We start from the raw sequence: 17,586 nt of genomic DNA, 5'->3' as shown, positions 1-17,586 counted from the left end.
ACATGTAGATATAGATAATATACTTCATCGTATTGTATTAGCCGAGTCGCATCATACCGAAGTCTTTGAAAATGATACCATGCAGCCTCACTTGGCTCTCAGCACTGAGAGGTTAGAGCAAAGAAACTGGACTGGTTGGCCCGGAGTCAGTATAATATAACTGAGTAGGCAACTACTCAGTTATATAATATAACTTTGCTGCATAGACTCACCCTCCAAAAAGAAGACTCCTCGTCGTCATGTGACTGAAAAAAAATTAAGAACGATGTTAACCCGAGGCATACGTACACAGTCACATAACTGTATACATGTATCAGCAAAATTTTAAATCTGGGACTGACTATACTGCTATCATAGTTGGAACCACTGAACCAAGTACTTTTCAGGGGAAGTCTATATCTGGATATATATACATATAATTTATTTATTTATTTGATTGGTGTTTTACACCGTACTCAAGAATATTTCACTTATACAACGGCGACCCGCATTATGGTGGGTGGAAACCAGGCAGCACCCGGGGGAAACCCACGACCATCCGCAGGCTGCTGACAGACCTTCCCACGTACGGCCGGAGAGGAGGCCAGCATGAGCTGGAATTGAACTCACAGCGACCGCATTGTATACGTATAATAGATATTTGGACCTTTCAATGTTATAACATAAACGTGCACTACTTACTGGATCTGACATATTCTCGGTATGATGCGAAGTGCTGACGGCTTCTACTTCCAGGTAACTCTTTTCATGAGTATCTTCATTGGTAACAACCATTTTGTCCGCGAACTTAGCGAGTTATAGTTATTACAGTTATTTTTAACTTACACATATTTCTTACAGATTGTGGTGCTAACTTTGTGAATGAAACTAATCTTTGGGAATTTGACTTTGGGTATTCACTCAAAAAATTGATTTGTTAATTTTAACAGAAAGTTTTTTGTATGAGTGACGCTAGAATGTATTCTGTTATTACAACACAATATTCTGTCGTATTGAATATAATATCCAATTCTGTTAATCTCATAAAATATTTATGTTGAATGAATAGAATATGTGTGTTATATCAAACAGAACATTCTGCTCGAATAACAGAATGCATTCTAGCATCGCAAAGACAACAAACTTTCTGTTAAAATATCAGATTCATTTTCTGAGTGTTGTTTAACCGGTTTACGTCCTGAAATGTGATTTGGATAGTTACTACCTCGGTCACAGCCAGTTATTTAGATGGATATCTGCTTCAGGTGTTCTAAATGTTTTAGTAAGAATTATCACACCTTTAACTTTTTGACGCAGTTATTGCACAGAAAGCAAGACCAACATGAATCACGAAAAACGTTACATATCCAAAACCTCTACACGATTTCGGCTGGTTTTCGGAATTTTCACTAAATTTGGAGTAATACTTCAATTTTTCCGCGAGATTGTTTACAAGCTATTTGTACAAGCATATTTTGAGGCCATTATTTTGTGAAGACTGAAAAAATAAACTTTTTATGCGAACTCCTGAAATTGGCCAACCAAACCAGTGTATCTTTGTCCCCAAAATCAAAATGAAAGGGTGCATGTACAAACACGGTGAGGAATTAGGGTGGTCACCGCACGGAAAATCAACCACCGATGAGAGTCACATAATTCATCGCTTATGTATGGATAAGGCTGGTTTTCAAATATGAGTTTACGAATGGTGCGGTTACACAAATAGTTTAATACAAACTGAACCATATGTTTAGAGGATTCATTGCACTATCTGCTGAATCTAGTCGTGAAAACTTACACTGGTATACAGCCGTTAACCAAAATGGGCGTTCGAGTTCAAACATCGCAAGATCAATTCCCAAACAATGTTCAACACAAACAGCCACAGAACTAAGAAAACATATATAGTACATGTGCGAAATTAAAGACTGATTCATATGAATAAAAGCAATCAACAGTTTTCAATGATGTTGGAAAGACGCGAGGAATGCTCATGGAGAAAGAATAAAATCAGTGTCCAATCGTGTACCATGCTAGTTTTTACTTAACAGCTTTTCAGTCATAATACGCTGAGGAGACATTAGGTGTGCTGTCTTTGTGGCAGTGAGATTCCATGCTGCCAACATCGGTCATAATACGCTGAGGAGACATTAGGTGTGCTGTAGTTGTGGCAGTGAGATTCCATGCTGCCAGCATCAGTCATAATACGCTGAGGAGACATTAGGTGTGCTGTCATTGTGGCAGTGAGATTCCATGTTGCTAACATCAGTCATAATACGCTGAGGAGACATTAGGTGTGCTGTCGTTGTGACAGTGAGAATCCATGCTGCCAACATCAGTCATAATACGCCGAGGAGACATTTGGTGTGCTGTCGTTGTGGCAGTGAGATTCCATGCTGTCAACATCAGCCAAAATACGCTGAGGAGACATTAGGTGTGCTGTCTTTGTGGCAGTGAGATTCATTGCTACAAGCATCAGCCAAAATACGCTGAAGAGACATTAGGTGTGCTGTCTTTGTGGTAGTGAGATTCATTGCTGCCAACATCTGTCATAATACGCCGAGGAGACATTAGGTGTGCTGTCTTTGTGGTAGTGAGATTCATTGCTGCCAGCATCAGCCAAAATACGCCGAGGAGACATTAGGTGTGCTGTCTTTGTGGCAGTGAGATTCATTGCTGCCAACATCCGTCATAATACGCTGAGGAGGCATTAGGTGTGCTGTCATTGTGGCAGTGAGATTCCATGTTGCTAACATCAGTCATAATACGCTGAGGAGACATTAGGTGTGCTGTCGTTGTGACAGTGAGAATCCATGCTGCCAACATCAGTCATAATACGCCGAGGAGACATTTGGTGTGCTGTCGTTGTGGCAGTGAGATTCCATGCTGCCAACATCAGCCAAAATACGCTGAGGAGACATTAGGTGTGCTGTCGTTGTGGCAGTGAGATTCATTGCTGCCAACATCAGTCATAATACGCTGAGGAGACATTAGGTGTGCTGTCGTTGTGGCAGTGAGATTCCATGCTGCCAACATCGGTCAAAATACGCTGAGGAGACATTAGGTGTGCTGTATTTGTGGCAGTGAGATTCATTGCTGCCAACATCCGTCATAATACGCTGAGGAGGCATTAGGTGTGCTGTCGTTGTGGCAGTGAGATTCCATGCTGCCAACATCGGTCATAATATGCCGAGGAGACATTAGGTGTGCGGTCTTTGTGGTAGTGAGATTCCATGCTGCCAACATCAGTCAAAATACGCTGAGGAGACATTAGGTGTGCTGTCGTTGTGGCAGTGAGATTCCATGCTGCCAACATCAGTCATAATACGCCGAGGAGACATTAGGTGTGCGGTCTTTGTGGCAGTGAGATTCCATGCTGCCAACATCGGTCAAAATACGCTGAGGAGACATTAGGTGTGCTGTCTTTGTGGCAATGAGATTCCATGCTGCCAACATCAGTCAAAATACGCTGAGGAGACATTAGGTGTGCTGTCGTTGTGGCAGTGAGATTCCATGCTGCCAACATCCGTCATAATACGCTGAGGAGACATTAGGTGTGCTGTCTTTGTGGCAGTGAGATTCCATGCTGCCAACATCGGTCATAATACGCTGAGGAGACATTAGGTGTGCTGTCGTTGTGGCAGGGATATTCCATGCTGCCAACATCGGTCAAAATACGCTGAGGAGACATTAGGTGTGCTGTCTTTGTGGCAGTGAGATTCATTGCTGCCAACATCAGTGATAATACGCTGAGGAGACATTAGGTGTGCTGTCGTTGTGACAGGGAGAATCCATGCTGCCAACATCAGTCATAATACGCTGAGGAGACATTTGGTGTGCTGTCATTGTGGCAGTGAGATTCCATGTTGCCAACATCAGACATAATACGCTGAGGAGACATTAGGTGTGCTGTCGTTGTGACAGGGAGAATCCATGCTGCCAACATCAGTCATAATACGCTGAGGAGACATTAGGTGTGCTGTCGTTGTGGCAGTGAGATTCCATGTTGCCAACATCAGTCAAAATACGCTGAGGAGACATTAGGTGTGCTGTATTTGTGGCAGTGAGATTCATTGCTGCCAACATCAGTCATAATACGCCGAGGAGACATTTGGTGTGCTGTCTTTGTGGCAGTGAGATTCATTGCTCCCAACATCAGTCATAATACGCCGAGGAGACATTAGGTGTGCTGTCGTTGTGGCAGTGAGATTCCATGCTGCCAACATCAGTCAAAATACGCTGAGGAGACATTTGGTGTGCTGTCATTGTGGCAGTGAGATTCCATGTTGCCAACATCAGACATAATACGCTGCGGAGACATTAGGTATGCTGTCGTTGTGACAGGGAGAATCCATGCTGCCAACATCGGTCATAATACGCTGAGGACACATTAGTTGTGCTGTCGTTGTGGCAGTGAGATTCCATGCTGCCAACATCGGTCATAATACGCTGAGGAGACATTAGGTGTGCTGTCTTTGTGGCAGTGAGATTCCATGCTGCCAACATCTGTCAAAATACGCTGAGGAGACATTAGGTGTGCTGTATTTGTGGCAGTGAGATTCATTGCTGCCAACATCAGTCATAATACGCCGAAAAGACATTAGGTGTACTGTCGTTGTGGCAGTGTGATTCATTGCTGCCAACATCAGTCATAATACGCTGAGGAGACATTAGGTGTGCTGTCGTTGTGGCAGTGAGATTCCATGCTGTCAACATCTGTCAAAATACGCTGAGGAGACATTAGGTGTGCTGTCTTTGTGGCAGTGAGATTCCATGCTGCCAACATCAGTCAAAATACGCTGAGGAGACATTAGGTGTGCTGTCGTTGTGGCAGTGAGATTCCATGCTGCCAACATCGGTCATAATACGCTGAGGAGACATTAGGTGTGCTGTCTTTGTGGCAGTGAGATTCCATGCTGCCAACATCGGTCATAATACGCTGAGGAGACATTAGGTGTGCTGTCGTTGTGGCAGGGAGATTCCATGCTGCCAACATCAGTCAAAATACGCTGAGGATACATTAGGTGTGCTGTCGTTGTGGCAGTGAGATTCATTGCTGCCAACATCAGTCATAATACGCCGAGGAGACATTTGGTGTGCTGTCATTGTGGCAGTGAGATTTCATGTTGCCAACATCAGTCAAAATACGCTGAGGAGACATTAGGTGTGCTGTCGTTGTGGCAGTGAGATTCATTGCTGCCAGCATCAGCCAAAATATGCTGAGGAGACATTAGGTGTGCTGTCTTTGTGGCAGTGAGATTCCATGCTGCCAACATCAGTCATAATACGCTGAGGAAACATTAGGTGTGCTGTCGTTGTGGCAGTGAGATTCATTGCTGCCAACATCAGTCATAATACGCTGAGGAGACATTTGGTGTGCTGTCATTGTGGCAGTGAAATTTCATGTTGCCAACATCAGACATAAGGAGAGGAGACATTAGGTGCGCTGTCTTTGTGACAGGGAGAATCCATGCTGCCAACATCGGTCATAATACGCTGAGGAGACATTAGGTGTGCTGTCGTTGTGGCAGTGAGATTCCATGCTGCCAACATCAGTCAAAATACGCTGAGGAGACATTAGGTGTGCTGTATTTGTAGCAGTGAGATTCATTGCTGCCAACATCAGTCATAATACGCCGAGGAGACATAAGGTGTGCTGTCGTTGTGGCAGTGAGATTCTTTGCTGCCAACATCAGTCATGATATGCTGAGGAGACATTAGGTGTGCTGTCTTTGTGGCAGTGAGATTCCATGCTGCCAACATCGGTCATAATACGCTGAGGAGACATTAGGTGCGCTGTCTTTGTGGCAGTGAGATTCCATGCTGTTAGCATCAGCCAAAATACGCTGAGGAGACATTAGGTGCGCTGTCGTTGTGACAGGGAGAATCCATGCTGCCAGCATCGGTCATAATACGCTGAGGAGACATTAGGTGCGCTGTCGTTGTGGCAGTGAGATTCCATGCTGCCAGCATCAGCCAAAATACGCTGAGGAGACATTAGGTGTGCTGTCTTTGTGGTAGTGAGATTCATTGCTGCCAACATCAGTCAAAACACGCTGAGGAGATATTAGGTGTGCTGTCATTGTGGCAGTGAGATTCCATGTTGCCAACATCAGACATAATACGCTGAGGAGACATTAGGTGCGCTGTCGTTGTGGCAGTGAGATTCCATGCTGCCAACATCCGTCATAATACGCTGAGGAGACATTAGGTGTGCTGTCGTTGTGGCAGTGAGATTCCATGCTGCCAACATCTGTCAAAATACGCTGAGGAGACATTAGGTGCGCTGTCTTTGTGGCAGTGAGATTCCTTTCTGCCAACATCAGTCAAAATACGCTGAGGAGACATTAGGTGTGCTGTCGTTGTGGCAGTGAGATTCCATGCTGCCAACATCGGTCATAATACGCCGAGGAGACATTAGGTGTGCTGTCTTTGTGTCAGTGAGATTCCATGCTGCCAACATCGGTCATAATACGCTGAGGAGACATTAGGTGTGCTGTCGTTGTGGCAGGGAGATTCCATGCTGCCAACATCTGTCAAAATACGCTGAGGAAACATTAGGTGTGCTCTCGTTGTGGCAGTGAGATTCATTGCTGCCAACATCAGTGATAATGCGCTGAGGAGACATTAGGTGTGCTGTCTTTGTGGCAGTGAGATTCCATGCTGCCAACATCGGTCATAATACGCTGAGGAGACATTTGGTGTGCTGTCTTTGTGGCAGTCAGATTCCATGCTGCCAACATCAGACATAATACGCTGAGGAGACATTAGGTGTGCTGTCGTTGTGGCAGTGAGATTCATTGCTGCCAGCATCAGCCAAAATACGCTGAGGAGACATTAGGTGTGCTGTCGTTGTGGCAGTGAGATTCATTGCTGCCAACATCAGTCATAATACGCTGAGGAGACATTAGGTGTGCTGTCATTGTGGCAGTGAGATTCCATGCTGCCAACATCAGACATAATACGCTGAGGAGACATTAGGTGCGCTGTCGTTGTGACAGGGAGAATCCATGCTGCCAACATCGGTCATGATACGCTGAGGAGACATTAGTTGTGCTGTCGTTGTGGCAGTGAGATTCCATGCTGCCAACATCGGTCAAAATACGCTGAGGAGACATTAGGTGTGCTGTCTTTGTGGCAGTGAGATTCCATGCTGCCAACATCAGTCAAAATACGCTGAGGAGACATTAGGTGTGCTGTATTTGTGGCCGTGAGATTCATTGCTGCCAACATCAGTCATAATACGCCGAGGAGGCATTAGGTGTGCTGTCGTTGTGGCAGTGAGATTCATTGCTGCCAACATCAGTCATAATACGCTGAGGAGACATTAGGTGTGCTGTCGTTGTGGCAGTGAGAATCCATGTTGCTAACGTCAGTCATAATACGCTGAGGAGACATTAGGTGTGCTGTCGTTGTGGCAGTGAGATTCATTGCTGCCAATATCAGTCATAATACGCTGAGGAGACATTAGGTGTGCTGTCTTTGTGGCAGTCAGATTCCATGCTGCCAACATCAGTCATAATACGCTGAGGAGACATTAGGTGTGCTGTCGTTGTGGCAGTGAGATTCCATGTTGCCAACATCCGTCATAATACGCTGAGGAGACATTAGGTGTGCTGTCTTTGTGGCAGTGAGATTCCATGCTGCCAACATCAGTCAAAATACGCTGAGGAGACATTAGGTGTGCTGTCTTTGTGGTAGTGAGATTCCATGCTGCCAACATCAGTCAAAATACGCTGAGGAGACATTAGGTGTGCTGTCTTTGTGGCAGTGAGATTCATTGCTGCCAACATCGGTCATAATACGCTGAGGAGACATTAGGTGTGCTGTCTCTGTGGCAGTGAGATTCCATGTTGCCAACATCAGTCATAATACGCTGAGGAGACATTAGGTGTGCTGTCGTTGTGGCAGTGAGATTCCATGTTGCCAACATCCGTCATAATACGCTGAGGAGACATTAGGTGTGCTGTCTTTGTGGCAGTGAGATTCATTGCTGCCAACATCAGTCATAATACGCTGAGGAGACATTAGGTGTGCTGTCGTTGTGACAGTGAGATTCCATGTGGCCAACATCAGTCAGAATACGCTGAGGAGACATTAGGTGTGCTGTCTTTGTGGCAGTGAGATTCCATGCTGCCAACATCGGTCATAATACGCTGAGGAGACATTAGGTGTGCTGTCGTTGTGGCAGTGAGATTCCATGTTGCCAACATCCGTCATAATACGCTGAGGAGACATTAGGTGTGCTGTCGTTGTGGCAGTGAGAATCCATGTTGCTAACGTCAGTCATAATACGCTGAGGAGACATTAGGTGTGCTGTCGTTGTGGCAGTGAGATTCATTGCTGCCAATATCAGTCATAATACGCTGAGGAGACATTAGGTGCGCAGTCGTTGTGACAGGGAGAATCCATGCTGCCAACATCGGTCATGATACGCTGAGGAGACATTAGTTGTGCTGTCGTTGTGGCAGTGAGATTCCATGCTGCCAACATCAGTCACAATACGCTGAGGAAACATTAGGTGTGCTGTCGTTGTGGCAGTGAGATTCATTGCTGCCAACATCAGTCATAATACGCTGAGGAGACATTTGGTGTGCTGTCATTGTGGCAGTGAGATTTCATGTTGCCAACATCAGACATAAGGAGAGGAGACATTAGGTGCGCTGTCTTTGTGACAGGGAGAATCCATGCTGCCAACATCGGTCATAATACGCTGAGGAGACATTAGGTGTGCTGTCGTTGTGGCAGTGAGATTCCATGCTGCCAACATCAGTCAAAATACGCTGAGGAGACATTAGGTGTGCTGTATTTGTAGCAGTGAGATTCATTGCTGCCAACATCAGTCATAATACGCCGAGGAGACATTAGGTGTGCTGTCGTTGTGGCAGTGAGATTCTTTGCTGCCAACATCAGTCATGATATGCTGAGGAGACATTAGGTGTGCTGTCTTTGTGGCAGTGAGATTCCATGCTGCCAACATCGGTCATAATACGCTGAGGAGACATTAGGTGCGCTGTCTTTGTGGCAGTGAGATTCCATGCTGTTAGCATCAGCCAAAATACGCTGAGGAGACATTAGGTGCGCTGTCGTTGTGACAGGGAGAATCCATGCTGCCAGCATCGGTCATAATACGCTGAGGAGACATTAGGTGCGCTGTCGTTGTGGCAGTGAGATTCCATGCTGCCAGCATCAGCCAAAATACGCTGAGGAGACATTAGGTGTGCTGTCTTTGTGGTAGTGAGATTCATTGCTGCCAACATCAGTCAAAACACGCTGTGGAGACATTAGGTGTGCTGTCATTGTGGCAGTGAGATTCCATGTTGCCAACATCAGACATAATACGCTGAGGAGACATTAGGTGCGCTGTCGTTGTGGCAGTGAGATTCCATGCTGCCAACATCCGTCATAATACGCTGAGGAGACATTAGGTGTGCTGTCGTTGTGGCAGTGAGATTCCATGCTGCCAACATCTGTCAAAATACGCTGAGGAGACATTAGGTGCGCTGTCTTTGTGGCAGTGAGATTCCTTTCTGCCAACATCAGTCAAAATACGCTGAGGAGACATTAGGTGTGCTGTCGTTGTGGCAGTGAGATTCCATGCTGCCAACATCGGTCATAATACGCCGAGGAGACATTAGGTGTGCTGTCTTTGTGGCAGTGAGATTCCATGCTGCCAACATCGGTCATAATACGCTGAGGAGACATTAGGTGTGCTGTCGTTGTGGCAGTGAGATTCCATGCTGCCAACATCTGTCAAAATACGCTGAGGAAACATTAGGTGTGCTCTCGTTGTGGCAGTGAGATTCATTGCTGCCAACATCAGTGATAATGCGCTGAGGAGACATTAGGTGTGCTGTCTTTGTGGCAGTGAGATTCCATGCTGCCAACATCGGTCATAATACGCTGAGGAGACATTTGGTGTGCTGTCTTTGTGGCAGTGAGATTCCATGCTGCCAACATCAGACATAATACGCTGAGGAGACATTAGGTGTGCTGTCGTTGTGGCAGTGAGATTCATTGCTGCCAGCATCAGCCAAAATACGCTGAGGAGACATTAGGTGTGCTGTCGTTGTGGCAGTGAGATTCATTGCTGCCAACATCAGTCATAATACGCTGAGGAGACATTAGGTGTGCTGTCATTGTGGCAGTGAGATTCCATGCTGCCAACATCAGACATAATACGCTGAGGAGACATTAGGTGCGCTGTCGTTGTGACAGGGAGAATCCATGCTGCCAACATCGGTCATGATACGCTGAGGAGACATTAGTTGTGCTGTCGTTGTGGCAGTGAGATTCCATGCTGCCAACATCGGTCAAAATACGCTGAGGAGACATTAGGTGTGCTGTCTTTGTGGCAGTGAGATTCCATGCTGCCAACATCAGTCAAAATACGCTGAGGAGACATTAGGTGTGCTGTATTTGTGGCCGTGAGATTCATTGCTGCCAACATCAGTCATAATACGCCGAGGAGGCATTAGGTGTGCTGTCGTTCTGGCAGTGAGATTCATTGCTGCCAACATCAGTCATAATACGCTGAGGAGACATTAGGTGTGCTGTCGTTGTGGCAGTGAGAATCCATGTTGCTAACGTCAGTCATAATACGCTGAGGAGACATTAGGTGTGCTGTCGTTGTGGCAGTGAGATTCATTGCTGCCAATATCAGTCATAATACGCTGAGGAGACATTAGGTGTGCTGTCTTTGTGGCAGTCAGATTCCATGCTGCCAACATCAGTCATAATACGCTGAGGAGACATTAGGTGTGCTGTCGTTGTGGCAGTGAGATTCCATGTTGCCAACATCCGTCATAATACGCTGAGGAGACATTAGGTGTGCTGTCTTTGTGGCAGTGAGATTCCATGCTGCCAACATCAGTCAAAATACGCTGAGGAGACATTAGGTGTGCTGTCTTTGTGGTAGTGAGATTCCATGCTGCCAACATCAGTCAAAATACGCTGAGGAGACATTAGGTGTGCTGTCTTTGTGGCAGTGAGATTCATTGCTGCCAACATCGGTCATAATACGCTGAGGAGACATTAGGTGTGCTGTCTCTGTGGCAGTGAGATTCCATGTTGCCAACATCAGTCATAATACGCTGAGGAGACATTAGGTGTGCTGTCGTTGTGGCAGTGAGATTCCATGTTGCCAACATCCGTCATAATACGCTGAGGAGACATTAGGTGTGCTGTCTTTGTGGCAGTGAGATTCATTGCTGCCAACATCTGTCATAATACGCTGAGGAGACATTAGGTGTGCTGTCGTTGTGACAGTGAGATTCCATGTTGCCAACATCAGTCAGAATACGCTGAGGAGACATTAGGTGTGCTGTCTTTGTGGCAGTGAGATTCCATGCTGCCAACATCGGTCATAATACGCTGAGGAGACATTAGGTGTGCTGTCGTTGTGGCAGTGAGATTCCATGTTGCCAACATCCGTCATAATACGCTGAGGAGACATTAGGTGTGCTGTCGTTGTGGCAGTGAGAATCCATGTTGCTAACGTCAGTCATAATACGCTGAGGAGACATTAGGTGTGCTGTCGTTGTGGCAGTGAGATTCATTGCTGCCAATATCAGTCATAATACGCTGAGGAGACATTATGTGTGCTGTCTTTGTGGCAGTCAGATTCCATGCTGCCAACATCAGTCATAATACGCTGAGGAGACATTAGGTGTGCTGTCTTTGTGGTAGTGAGATTCCATGCTGCCAACATCAGTCAAAATACGCTGAGGAGACATTAGGTGTGCTGTCTTTGTGGCAGTGAGATTCATTGCTGCCAACATCGGTCATAATACGCTGAGGAGACATTAGGTGTGCTGTCTCTGTGGCAGTGAGATTCCATGTTGCCAACATCAGTCATAATACGCTGAGGAGACATTAGGTGTGCTGTCGTTGTGGCAGTGAGATTCCATGTTGCCAACATCCGTCATAATACGCTGAGGATACATTAGGTGTGCTGTCTTTGTGGCAGTGAGATTCATTGCTGCCAACATCAGTCATAATACGCTGAGGAGACATTAGGTGTGCTGTCGTTGTGGCAGTGAGATTCATTGCTGCCAACATCGGTCATAATACGCTGAGGAGACATTAGGTGTGCTGTCTCTGTGGCAGTGAGATTCCATGTTGCCAACATCAGTCATAATACGCTGAGGAGACATTAGGTGTGCTGTTGTTGTGGCAGTGAGATTCCATGTTGCCAACATCCGTCATAATACGCTGAGGAGACATTAGGTGTGCTGTCTTTGTGGCAGTGAGATTCATTGCTGCCAACATCAGTCATAATACGCTGAGGAGACATTAGGTGTGCTGTCGTTGTGGCAGTGAGATTCCATGTTGCCAACATCCGTCATAATACGCTGAGGAGACATTAGGTGTGCTGTCTTTGTGGCAGTGAGATTCATTGCTGCCAACATCAGTCATAATACGCTGAGGAGACATTAGGTGTGCTGTCGTTGTGGCAGTGAGATTCCATGTTGCCAACATCCGTCATAATACGCTGAGGAGACATTAGGTGTGCTGTCTTTGTGGCAGTAAGATTCCATGCTGCCAACATCAGTCAAAATACGCTGAGGAGACATTAGGTGTGCTGTCTTTGTGGCAGTGAGATTCCATGCTGCCAACATCAGTCATAATACGCCGAGGAGACATTAGGTGTGCTGCCTTTGTGGCAGTGAGATTCCATGCTGCCACTGAAGTATCATGTCGATGACACCAGACATGACCCCCCACCCAATTACATTATACTGAAAACGGGGCAGCCACAAGTACCATTTCTAAAGACTTTGGTATGACCAAACCCTAGTTTGATCTCCTGGCTTCGATTCGGACGCTCTAATCATTAGGCCACCGAATTCATAAGTCGTCTGTCAGTTTATAATCAAAATACGTATCTCTCCAGTGGCACTTTGTTTCAGTCCGGATTTGACTCCCTTACAGCACATTTCGGTTGTGCTTGTTCCGTGTATATTTTAACAAGCATAGAAATCTCCTACAGAAAATCTACAAGAACTGGAAGCCGCTTTACTTTGGGAGAGGCGAAATTTTTAAAAAGAAACGGTGTGTATAATTATTTATATTTTTGACATCTTGTTGCTTAAATATTTATGATGCTGTCACAACCTTTAATAGGCTGCCGTAGACTGCTATTGACAATACAAACGACATGACGGCTCACCAGAAGTATGGAGTAAGTACTTCCGCCTTTCGGGAGAATACAATTCTCAACAATTTATGGTATTACTAGTCTTCGCTTCACTGAGTCACCATGTAACAAATTTATCCCGCAAAGACCCACCAATTCAGTGCAGAAGGCCGATGTATAGCTGAATCGCCACAGCGATGTGACCATTGCTGGACCACACCAAAGGGAGATAACCCACTAAGCCGGCACATTTGACGCCGTCGGCAGGATTCGAGAACATACCTGTACCCTACAAGACCGTTGTTGTCCAATACGGGATCAACCGATTTACATGTTTAATAGGAAAAGTGACAACACGTTGGGAAAGTATGAGCTGAGTTCAAGAGGACAGAAATTCTTTGAATGAGGGTACAAACTGTCAGATAGTAATGAGCCTTAAAGTGCAATAAAAAATCGTTTTCAAACACTTTTTGCTCAGTGTTTGGAAAAATAGAGAAATACAATTTGGGGCAATACAACGTTACTGGGTTGGTCGAGTAAAATCAACAATACACTTGTTTATGTTTTCGGGTCGACAATCACAAATTGCAGACGCACAAGAAGTAGCAGTACTTCAAATTATGCTCATTATTATGTAAGTTACTGCTGGGATGGACTCAAAATAGCCATCTCTGCAAACCTTGGTGAATTTCACTTCAATAGGATCAGAGATATCACCACCATATAGGTGGCTACCATTATGTAAATTAGGCTGAGTAATATGCACAGGTCCTGTCATAATTAGAATGACCAAAAGACATATCTGTGAGTTACAATTACCATTGATGAAAAAAATAATATGAATTTGCTTTTAATAGATTCAGCGAAAAGGCGATGAGTCACAAGAAGTGGGGACAGACGGTGGGACCGACCCACTACAATACCCCTTGGTCCTATCAGGTGCTGGACAATGAAGAGGGGTATAACTCTATCAAGTATTTTTCAATACGCACATCATATACATGTAGTTATATCATGACTTACAACATTCCCAAAAGTAACACCCTTCAACTCAGGCCACGAGGGTAATCGACGGGGGAACTGTTCGTGGTCAGTGATCAATAAATGCCCAGTGATGTCTTCAGGGCTAACTGGGGAAAAAATTTCAATACGCTTCTCGGCCAGTTTAATCACGTAAGCTCTGAGGAAGCGGTTCTGTGCCTATGTTAGCGAAATTCAAAATCAACATGTCACAAAATGGGGTAGAACTAAGTCAAGTATTTTTCCACGGGATCAAATTTCAATATATAATTCGATGGCAAGATCGGTTACGTAAAATCTTCGAGATGGAAAGCTCCTATTAACTGAACCGATTCTTTGTAGATATAGTGTTAACGCCCAATCCAAGTGATCACGAATATATCTCAGACTTGAGGCAAAATTTCCAATCACTTCAAAATTGTTATTTCTGATGTAACAAGGTCAAAATATTACTTGACAACGTAAAGTCTCAGTAAGATATTGTACAAGAAATTTCTGTTAAAAAACGAAACGAACATACCAAATTTAACGATAAAAATTTTGATTCAAGTCAGCGTGATGGTCCCGGGGTCAAAGCTTTAGGAAATGATGGGCTGACAGACAGGTTGACAACGACATACCATAATACTGCCAATCAGTGATGGGTATATGGAACCAAACTACAGGTGCTCTTAACGCCTCATAATTTTTTTATTTGTGTGTTTTCCGTCACAATCTGTAGTTTTCATCTTGTAGCATTTTCAAAAACCTGGTGGAATTCCTAAAAAAATGAAAAACTTCTCTTGCAGGGTGAAGTAGAACGTCTTACTATAGGATCTTCAAAATTCTCATGTTGGATTTTAACGTCGAATCTTTCATCGCTATGAACCTCTACTAGGCCGTGGAAGGAGACAAAATATAACCCACACGTCATTCTATTCAATATGCTATAGACTGCTTTATTTCAAGATTACAAATTATACAATAACAGGGTATTAAAACAAACAACTATTCAGCTTACACAATGCAATCTGATGTGCCGCTCTTACGACTAATTTACAACAACCTACTGTTCTTTTCCACGAGTACAATAGGTGTACATAAATAACCTATGCATTGTTCAGACAGTCGTATATTCCAAAGATTCTTGGCAAAATATCGATCAGCTCAAATCAAACCGAAATATTGCTGTTATTTTAGAATAGCACCTATATAATTATTCAATATCAGCAAATAATGTTCCTAAAATCAATGCGGTTTTAAAATTTGCAAGCATTTTAACACTATATATTACACATACACGTACCTGTCTGATATTTTGTCAAAGGCAATAAAATGAGCTATTCTTGGTGGACACAGAAAATTTGACTTTATTAGGAAATACGGATTTTTGCCAAAAACCTCCGGAATAGCCTCTTGTACTCCATAGTATTTGCTACGTCGACAATCGCCCAATAAAGAGCTTTACAACAGGGGATGTTTTTGTCCATATCAAACCATGCAAAATAAATCGCCCATTCACGACATATTAACTAAGTCTTTGGACATTGGGGTAGAAAGTAATTTTTTCCGTTAAAAATATTCATAACCCAACCAATTAACCTGCCTGTCGAAAAGCATCGCTTTGTTATTTTTTAGCCATCGGTAAATGCTCATGACTTCCCGTCTACCACATTAGTTAGGCTTTATGGTTGGCGGAAATTGGTCAGTACGTCCGAAAATATTCTTTATATCTTTAGTCCAAGTGTCTATACACCTGAAAATGGTCTTTGGTTAAAACAATTGCATATCATTTTCATATCAAAAATAGGATCTGTAAATCAGTTGTCTTGATATGAAAACAATGGAACAGTATATGACAATCTGGTACATTATCCTAACACTTGTTCCATGCAATGTAACTGGACTTGATTGTATTAAACAAGGTAATAAAGACAATTTAAAATTCCTAAAAACACCCTTCTCACCCTTTTTCCTGAGGACCTTTCCAACTATTCACTGATCTCAAGTATGTCTGGGCACAATTTCACAAAACTTGGTAAATAAATTTTCTGCGACTTTTCTTTTATACTGTGATACAGAATCAAAACTAATTGGCTTAACGAGTAGAGGGCTATATGAACGTGGATGCAAAAAGCACAGCCTTGCTGTCTTGGACACACTAGACAAATCGAGCGACCGATTTTCCGTTCTGTTTCTGCAACACGTGTTCAGAAAATTTAGAAGAGTTTTTGTGATACTTTACCTGTATGCTACTGGTTATAATTTAAATGCATCAGATATTTTAATTTACTGTTCTCTTTTGAACATGACATTGCAACAATCCGAGACTGAGAACAAGTTTTCCACTGTAGATTTTATTAAGCAATTAGCTTCGATTCTCAATTCCTTTCAACCACGTCACCATAAAACGTCACAACGTAAACGACATCACTTTCCTCCAAAGTTCCTACAAATTTGATTTACGCTGTATTGCGAAACCCTCCCCGAAAAAATCTTTAACCGATACAGAACCATGCATATTCCCGATTTCATGTCCTAAGGCTTGTAAATAATGCAGTAAAAAGGTCATTTTTCACAGTAGGTGACCCTATTGTATGGAAAACCAGGCGTGTTGTAGTCAAGAGCATAATGAAGTAATTCACATGTATGTTTGAACAGGTAGGTTTGCAATGAGCACGTACAGTCAAAGCTAACTTAGGCCCCATATATTCCTGAAAACAAGGGGACTGCGGTCAATGTTTGTTTTACGTGTATATGAAAGAAAACATTTGACAAGTTATACTGTAAAAAATATCAGAGACAACTGTACATGCAACCACTAGATCTGAATTCAAACTGGTATTAAAGATAAACAAAACCTATATACGCATATCTGCAATATGGTTAAAACAAAACCTAACAAAATTGGGTACAAAGATATGATGTTCAATTCTCTAACGTTTAAAAATAAAATAAAAATAATTCTGGCCAAAATATCCAACTGAAATGTTCAAAACCCCAATAATAAAAACAGAGCATGTTCATAAATAAGTTTGAAAATGATACAGAAACAAAGACAGCATACAGTTTGATACAGGATCAATTCGACAGGACGCAGCGCTGCGCTTTAAGGCAGCGCAACCAGTAATCACGTTTCCTACTAAACCTACATGTATTCTTATGAAAAATGGAACAACCCATAAAACATGGATTACTCTTCGACTTTCACCCTGGACTTCATTTTGAAATATTTTGAGATATTTCACTTTTAAAAAACAGGGGGTTTCAGTAGTCAAAGCTGTTCATTATATGGTTTTTACCTTGGATATCCAAAAGGTACCGTGATAATAGACTTCTTCTGTCATATGTGACCAGTAGATAATTGTCTTAACATATAACTTTATAGTGAAGTTGAGGCAGATTGCAATTGGTCATCTATTATGTGGCCCTAATTATGGTCATCTTTCCAGAAAAGGGCAAAACATGGA

Source organism: Liolophura sinensis, chromosome 12, assembly GCF_032854445.1.
Source record: "Liolophura sinensis isolate JHLJ2023 chromosome 12, CUHK_Ljap_v2, whole genome shotgun sequence".
NCBI classification, from domain to species: Eukaryota; Metazoa; Mollusca; class Polyplacophora; order Chitonida; family Chitonidae; genus Liolophura; species Liolophura sinensis.
This window is presented reverse-complemented; position numbering follows the sequence as displayed.